General features: G+C 34.4%; 1 long non-coding RNA gene across 2 annotated transcripts in view; it reads left to right on the top strand.

Annotated features, from left to right (window-relative positions):
* The first annotated feature begins 550 nt into the window (after nt 1-550).
* LOC142621813 (uncharacterized) overlaps nt 551-8699 on the top strand; it is a 39734-nt gene continuing 31585 nt past the window's right edge. For both annotated transcript variants that reach the window (XR_012841840.1, XR_012841839.1), the window contains exon 1: nt 551-867. This is a non-coding gene — a long non-coding RNA (uncharacterized LOC142621813). The remainder of the gene's footprint in view (nt 868-8699) is intronic.

Genomic DNA, 8699 nt, shown 5'->3' with positions numbered 1-8699 from the left:
GAAAGAGAAAAATTGATTTAAGTATATGAAGTAGTTGATTTAAGTATGAAATAAACTCCCTTATATATACATTGTCCTTTTTGGTAATTTATCTCTTAAACTGCAACTTTTATAAATGCTAGCCAAACACTCAGCTTTTTTAAAAAGCACTTTTTAACAACTTTTACCAAACACTCAGCTTTTTGAAAAATCACTTTTTCATTATGCACTTTTTAAAAACTCAACTTTTTCATTATGCACTTTTTCAAAAAGCCCAACCAAACTCACCCTAAGTTTACTGAAACATTTCACCGTGCAGGTCTTTTAAGTTAAAGTTACATACAGGTCAGTTTTTAAAGTTTCTTATTTTCCTAACCTGCCAACGCCTCATTAAAAGGCTTCTGCTTTTATATATAGTATTAGATTAGATTAGATTAGATAAGCTTGTGAGGGGGTGGAAAGTGAATTTAAAAATAAAAGTTGCAAAAGGTGAGTCATCAACTCACTTTTTCCTTAGCAAATACGTGTCCCACTAAGTTAATTTCCCTTGAATTCTTTGGCTGCACCAGAAGGCTCAGCCCTTATTCTTCTTTCCCTATTCCCTTTTCCTTGTTCTTATCTCTTTCTTCTTCCCTTGTTCATACACGGCAACACCTTATCCCTTCTTTGACTTTCTCAAAGCAACTAAAAGACTCAAGAACCTCTCTTCCTCTTTCATACCCACGGGTCCAACACCAAAAGAAAGAAAAGCTCTCAACTCTTCTCTCACTCTCACACCAACGGGTCCAATAACAAGGAAAAAGATTTCTTTCAATTCTTCTCAAGCTTTTGTTCTCAATTTGAAGCTAGAGTGACTCTAGCTCTATCACTCCAAGAACCATGCTTAGGGTAAGGGGCATATCTAATTCTTTTAGTCTATTGTCCATTTTAAACTTGAGTGATGGTTATATGATTTTGTATATGGGTGTGTTGGACTCTAGAGATTGTTGATTGCCCAAATATGAATTGAATCATTGTTATTCTTACATGTGCTCCTAGATGATAGACTAAGATAAAATCTATTATGGGTGAGTGTTAAAAGGAGAAAAATAGCTAGATAAACTTTGTGGAATTGCTATTTGAGGTGCTGAATGTGTAATTGATTTAGTAATTGAACCTTGTTGAGAGTTAGTTCATAAACTTGTTAAGAGTTGCACTTATTGGTTAACTTATTTAGTCATTATAAATCCTGTAATTTTCTAGGACAGTTATGGGTAAAAGGTTTGTTAGAAATTATTATATGATATGTCTAGTATGTGGGTATTAAATTTCATATGAAAATACCATCATTTGATAATTGTTTGTGAATTTACAAGAAAATGTTGCAAGACTGTCACTGTGACAGATTCTATGTTTACACATGGTAAATTATGTCTTAAATTTTATACAGTGAATTTGGATGCTAGGGATATTTCTTATGAATTCTAAGACACATATGGTTGTAATGGAAGTGGTCTCACTGCATTTGGATTAATACAAAAATAATGGTTTAATTTCTAAGTTGCATGAAATTCTGTCAGGACAGATTTGAATATGTTGTCTTTTATGATTTTTAATAAATCATGGCTCTATTTTTTTACTCTGAAATTGATACGGTAATCACTAGACATCCAGAGGAGTGGCTCTATAAAATTGCATGAGAATTTGATTTGTTTAGATAGCCTATTTGTATTTTACAAATGAGGCATATGCTGCTGAAATGAGCAATAAACAGTAAATGATAACTCTATCTTTGAGTATTTATTTTAAAGTTATGGTGAATGTTTTGAGCTATAATTTAATATGCTTATCTTTTGGTATGTCTAGATCATAGATTAATTTTGTATAACTTGGTTCAAGTTTTAGTATTCAAAGGAGGGGTTCTAAACCATTCTACCACTTTTTCATGTTGCTGTCTTGTTCAACGTGTTGTATGTTGCCATATGAGTGTATATGGTTACAAGACCATGCTTAAAAGATTTTATGTTTATGCATGCATTCTTGCCCTAATCTCAAAGTGCCTTTTGAAAGGAAGTTGGATCTTCTGGATATATGATATAAATATGAGAATGTTAGTTTTTCTTTAGTTGGTGCATCCTTTGTTGATGTGTGCATAATATGTTTGTGGGAACCTCGTTGAGATGGGATTAGGATTTTCTTGGTTTTAAGAGATAGGCTTTGAGATGAATGTGTAAGTTATGATAAGGAATAATTGATAGTAATAAGCTTTGATATTTGGTTTAGGTATTACCAGCTCTCAGGTATGAGCTCTTTTGACTTTAGGCTCTTTGTTCCTTTGCTTCCAAGTAAGGGATAAGTTATATGAGAATTTGGTAATTCATGAGGTTATTTTAAAATATATTATGCATTAAAAGGCTTTTGATTAGAGATATGACATATAATCATGTTTCAAACAAAGATATGTACGTGAGCTTTTGAAACCTTATGTATATGATTTAAGCATATTGATGCTATTACTAATTCCATAAAAATGATGTTTAAAGAAAAGAACAGAAATGCTATTATTATGAAATGTTATGCAAAATAAGAATTTTCAGTATGATGTATAAGTATGAAATGTTTTCGGGTTATGTCCTCTGGTAATTTAAACTCGGCCAGTAGGGGTTAAATTACTAGCTTTCTATGGAAAATGTTATCTGATTGGTCATTAAAAGTGGGACTGGCTCTACTATACCAGCCCTTATTAGTAACAGCCAACATGTGGAGGATGTCAATCTACCCCCATGGTTGAAGATATATATTATGATGTGATCCCAAGAATACCTAGCATTGTGGGGACTGCTGGATGCCTAGCACAATGGTGCTAGAAGCCCCCCAAATAAGTATAGATTTATCATATATGGACTAACCAATATGTTATGAACAACTATATTATTTTATTAATCATGAGAGAATGATTTTGTTTAAATGCATTATGAAGAGTTAAAAGCTCTCATGAAAAGAAGTGTTTGATGAAAAGAAAAACTGTTCTTTATAAATAAAAGTTTATGAAGTTTTGTTGTGCTATAAAGATAAAGCTTCTAATGAAAGTACAAGTTTATAAAGAAAAGTTTCTTATTCGTCAAAATGTTTCTAATTTAAGATAAAGTTACCAATTATTTGATTTAAGTCAATATGATTATTTTGTAATAAGACTATATATATATATATATATATATATATATATATATATATATATATATATATATTTGTATGTATGTATGTATGTATGTATACACACACACACACACACACACACACACATATATATATATATATAATTTTAAACAATCAATATTATATTTGGTGATTTTGTAAGAAATAAAAGAAATTCAACCTGAAAGGTTTTGGTAATATTATTCTAATAAGAAAAAGGAGAACAATTATTTTCTTATGAAAAATGTATAAGTTAATATTATGAATAGTATAAAATACTATGCATGAAAAGATGTTCTCCTATTTGAATAATAGTAAAATGAAATGATTTGATTTACATGCATTCTTATTAAATTCTTATGCATCTTACTTTTACTGAGTTTTGTAGCTCACCCCTTCCACTCTTTCAGTCAACAGGTTTTATTTTGGAGCAAAGGGAGCCTTAGTTGAGTTTTGAAAGGAGCTGGTTGTAGTTTTATATGTATAGATCCCAAATTAGCAAATTGATGTTTAGCTTTGTAGTATTGTGTATTTTAGGATCTAATGAAAGTTGTGTACCTTACAGTATTAAGAGATGTATTATGTCAAAGTGTGGAATTTGAATGACTAGTGGATTATGTTATTCTTTGAGTACAGTGTACATGCTCTAAATATCAAGTGAAAAGTTATATCAAGTAGTAAAGAAACAAGAATGAAAAGAAAGAGGGAAGCTTTTGTAAAAAATTAAGTTGGTTCTTATTAATATCAGGTTTAAGCTTGATATTAGCATGCCAATCATGGTCACAAATCTGGGTATCAGGTTTGGGACGTGACAACAATGGTCTCATCCAGAAACTTGAGTCAGTTTCCATCCTTTCTTGCTCCTCTTGGAGATCTTCTCAAAGCCCTCATGTTCCTTTCGAACTTGAACGGTTGCAATGCTTCCCCCTCTCCACGCACTCAAGAATTCACTAAAAGGAAAGGTTCTTCCAAGGTGTGGAAGGAAAAAGGCTCCAAGTGATTTAGTCACTTTTCTCTCTCTCTCTCTCTCTCTCTCTCTCTCTCTCTCTCTCTCTCTCTCTATCTCTCTTTGTGTGTTTGCATTACTTGTGTGTTTTGCTTTATTATTTTGAGCCAGTCTAGTTTTTATACATTGCCTTATTTAACATGTTCTTTGTTTGTTTGTTTTCAGTTTTGTTTTATTTTGTTTCATAAAATAAATAAAAAATTAAAAATAAAAAAAATACGAAAGCAGTGTGTGTTTATGTACATTGGTACTTGTGTACCTTGAATGGCCAGTGAAATAAAGTTTTCTAAACTTTGTATTTCTTGTAGCTTAGATGAGCATCTCTATGCACAACTAAGCAAGTGAGCTTTATGTCTCTTGTTTGTGATGAGTAAGATTAAGTTATCTCTTGTACTTTACGCTCGTATCACTCTTTTTGATGGGAAGGACTAGAAAATTCTAAGTGAAAGGCATAAATAATCATCTCACCACTGTTGCCCACTAATCATGAAATGACATATGTATGCTTCGGTATAACAAAAGTGCAATGTCAAAGGCTTAACATAATTGGGTTTTTTTTTTCTCTCTTTTATATGCTCATGCATGATATGCTTAAAAGAAAATATGCAATGAAAAATTAAAGCAAAAAGTATCAAAATACTTTAAAATATGATTGCAAGCATGTATTCTAGGAGATGTGGGAGTTATAGGATGTACCTCAAAGGTGATAGTCCCCATGAAGTAATTATGATTGTGTGTGAGTTAAATTGATTTACTCATATCTCAAATCGTCATAACATGTAGACACTTATGTAATCTTGCGATATTTTTCACACATAACATGCAATATTCTTTGCTACTTTTGATACATGTGCAAGTACAATGTGATTTGGCCATCACGAGATATACTTGTGTTAGTGTATGCCCACTAAACTGTCTTGACTTGTTTTTGAAATATAAAATTGGTTAGATGTGTTTAGTGTATGTGTGTGTGTTTTGGATCTAAATTCATGACATTTTTCTTGATTGAGAGATGTTTTGAGAGCTAAAATTGTTATTTGGATCTTTGGTTGAGTAGCATGCTTGATTGCATTCATATCAGTGTTTTTCTCTTCTTTGAAAAACTGTTTTTAAGCAATCTCGACAGCTTCTCAATACCTCTCGATAGCTAGGCTATCAATCAAGTTCTTCAGTTTCTTTTTATCGCAATCTCGATAGCTCCTCGATCCATCGAGAAAGTTTCTATCTCCTTGATAAATGCTCGATAGCTTCTCGATCCACCGAGCCTTTTTGCTGTGCAAACCTCTCGACAGATCCTCGATAGCTAGCTCAATAGCTATTTTTGGCTTTTTAATTCTCAACACCTCTCGATCCATCGAGAATTATGAACTTCTATATAAAGGGTCATCGTGATTTCGGCTTCACTTTTCTCGATCCTTTTTAACCTCTCACCTTCCCAAACACCTCTCTCTCATTCCAAACTTCATTCCCAGTTGATTTTCGGCCTAGATCAAGTGTTTCTTCACTGGTAAGGGTCCTAAATCCTTCATTCTGTATGCATTTCATGCATTAGACCTAGGTTTTTGGGTTTTTGAAAATTTTTTTGGGGTTTTTCAAAGTTGATGAAGTTTTGCAAAATTTTGGGATGGGTTTTGTATAATTGATTCTATATGATCATGCATTGTATCATATTTGCATTATAAAAATGTTTCATGTATTTTAGATGTGTGTTTACTTTGTTGCAAACTTGTGTGCTAGTAGGTTTGGATTGGGCTAAGCCCATAATGCTTTTTAGTTTGCATGTCACATGTTCATGCATTTTTCATGCATACGTACCTTAATTTCTTTATATCCTTATATTGAATTGTTTTGGTGCTCTTCTGATGGTATCCCTCTCTCTCTCTCCCCCTTTTAGTCTGCATCAGGGCACCCAAGCTTAAATCCACTCCGTCTCCGAACCCTCTTCGTTCCGGGTATCTTCCTCTAATCCTACCATTTCTCATATTCGGTTCCGTGATGAGAAAGCCCGTAAGGACTTCTCGGAAAACTTTTCTCGATGAGGCATTCATTCAAAAGACCAAGTCATTATATCAGACTTCTCCGATACTGACCTACCCACTCTCATTCACAGTAGGGGTTGGAAGTCATCGTGTGGCATCCTGGTCACTTGTCCCTCAGTGATCATACAGGAGTTCTACTCGCATTCGAGGTACATGCATTACAGTCACTCCAGATATTGTATCCAAGGTGCTTCATGTCCTAAGGGTGTTACATCTCGACTACCCCAGTTATAAGCATCTTAAGACTGTGTCTAAAGACAAGCTCATGTCTTTGTTCTGTCAGACTCCTTCCGATTGGGGTGATAGTCAGAACACTTGTTGCTCGCCCTTTGCTAAAGGTCCGAGATTCCTTAATATGGTAATAAATTTTTTTTTTTTACATCCATTGTCTCACTATAACTCTATCACAGAGCCTCGTGCTCGATTTTTACTTTCCCCCCTAGAGCATCTTACTATAGGCTTCCTTTTGCACTTCATCTTCTCCCTTATAGATATCTATAGGGATATGACGACCTATGATAAGCTCATCTTTTCTTCAGCTATCACAAGGATTCTACGCCATTTATCTGTCTCCTTTCCTGCTTTCGATCATTTCTTTGTCATGTGTGCCATGGATGCGGCAACTGTCAGACGAAGTGAGGCCTAACTTCAATCAAAGCGGCCACGAATTGAGACAGTGACACCTCTAGCTTTTATAGCTCCATCCACCTCTGCTCCTTCTTCTACTGGTGGTGTTACTCTTGATGCGATCATGGCGCAGCTTCAGCTCATGGATGATCGCCTTGACACTCTTAGCGATGAGTTGTGTCAGGTGAACACTTCTGTCGGTCGTATTGCACGACGACAGGCTCGTCTCAGTGGCTTCATTGAGTCTCTTACTCCTTTGCCAAAGACTTCTAAGGATGAGGACGATGATGATGGCTCTGATGGTGGTGATGGTGGTGATGATGAGGATGATGGTGCTAGCTCCTCCAGCGATGATGAGATGACTACTTGAGTTACTTGACCTTTATCACTCATGACAAAAATGGGAAGTAGTTTTGGGAATGAGAGTAGTCATGTATTTAGGGGGAAAGTTAGTGCTTATGAGATTTTTGTTAGGGGGAGTGTCTATATTTTGAGGGATGTAGTGAGGACTTATGTAACTTTTTTTTTTTTCTATTTTAGATACTTTGTTCATGTACCTTTGGTCTTGTGATCACTTTGTGATAGCAAACCCTGTACTTTTTGATGATATATATATGATGAGGTTGTTATTACATTTCTTTCACCTATCTCTCTATGTGTTATTTCTTTTCTCTTTTTATGCACATGCTTCTTATATATTTGTATGCAATATTTTATTTCTGTTTCACACTAAGATACCTTGATGAGTTTTGTTTAAAGTGTTTCAGAAATACAGGTTGTCAAAATCTTCCTTGCCATGAACTCATTTCTTGCAAAGTTTTTCAAGAGTTTGTGTTAGGATAGATTTTATTGTATTCAACAAGTGAGTATGAGGTGAGTGATTTATGACTTCTCTCATATGTTCATTTGTTCGTTGTGGTTTTGTCACAGATTACCAAAGGGGGAGATTGTTAGGACATATGTGATTCATGTTAGGAACATATGTCATCATGTATTAGCTAATTCTTTGACAAAACGCACTTTACTTGTAATTGGGTAGATCTAAGATGTGTTTAATGCTTCAAGGGATAAGGTTTCAAGTGCAAGTGTTAAAGCCATGCAAGTCTGTCCAATAATCAAGTAATGAAGTGCTGGTTTTTAAAACTCGACAGCTAGTATCTATCGAGATTTAAAAAGCTGTCTCAACCCGAAACTTGACAGCTGCTCGACAAATAGGGTATATATCAAGAATTATGAAAATCAAATTTTCAGTTTTGATTTCATTCCAATCCGTGAGTATATGTTTGGGCTTTCTTTTTTCACAACCTTAAACATATATAAGGATTATTTTAAGGACAGTCACAAAGAGCACAATTGCACAAGTGTGGAGCAAAGTGTTGTTCATGCTAATTGTGACCGGAAACCTAGTTTGCCCTAGTTCATCTTTCTCTTGAAGAAGCTGCTGTGTTTATATATCGTAGGATTTTGTGACCAAGTAACTTCGTCATCTTCATTGTGTGATGAACTAAAGACCTTTACAGCCAACATCCTTCTCAAGTTAGTGATCAAGTAGCGGACTGGAATCCGCGCATCTATTGGTTAGTCACGTACTAGGAGCTGTGCATTAAAAGGAAAGATTGTCACTACAGAACAAGTCTAATTGGGTATTGGGATAAGGGTTCAACTGTAGGTAGGTATAAGGTATTATAATTCCTTTCCTTGTAACCACTTGTTATGATAATAGTGAATTCTCGAGAGTGGTGACCTTAAAATCACTCGGTGGAGTTTTTTCCTTGGAGGCTATCCCCATTTGAAAACAAATAACCTGGTCAAATTTATTTTCTAGTGCATTTTATTTTAGTTGGTGATTTGTTTGTGCTGTCACGTACATTGCA

Source organism: Castanea sativa, chromosome 1 (genome assembly GCF_040712315.1).
Source record: "Castanea sativa cultivar Marrone di Chiusa Pesio chromosome 1, ASM4071231v1".
NCBI lineage: Eukaryota > Viridiplantae > Streptophyta > Magnoliopsida > Fagales > Fagaceae > Castanea > Castanea sativa.
The sequence above is the reverse complement of the archived record's forward strand: the minus strand, read 5'-3'. Positions and strand labels throughout refer to the sequence as shown.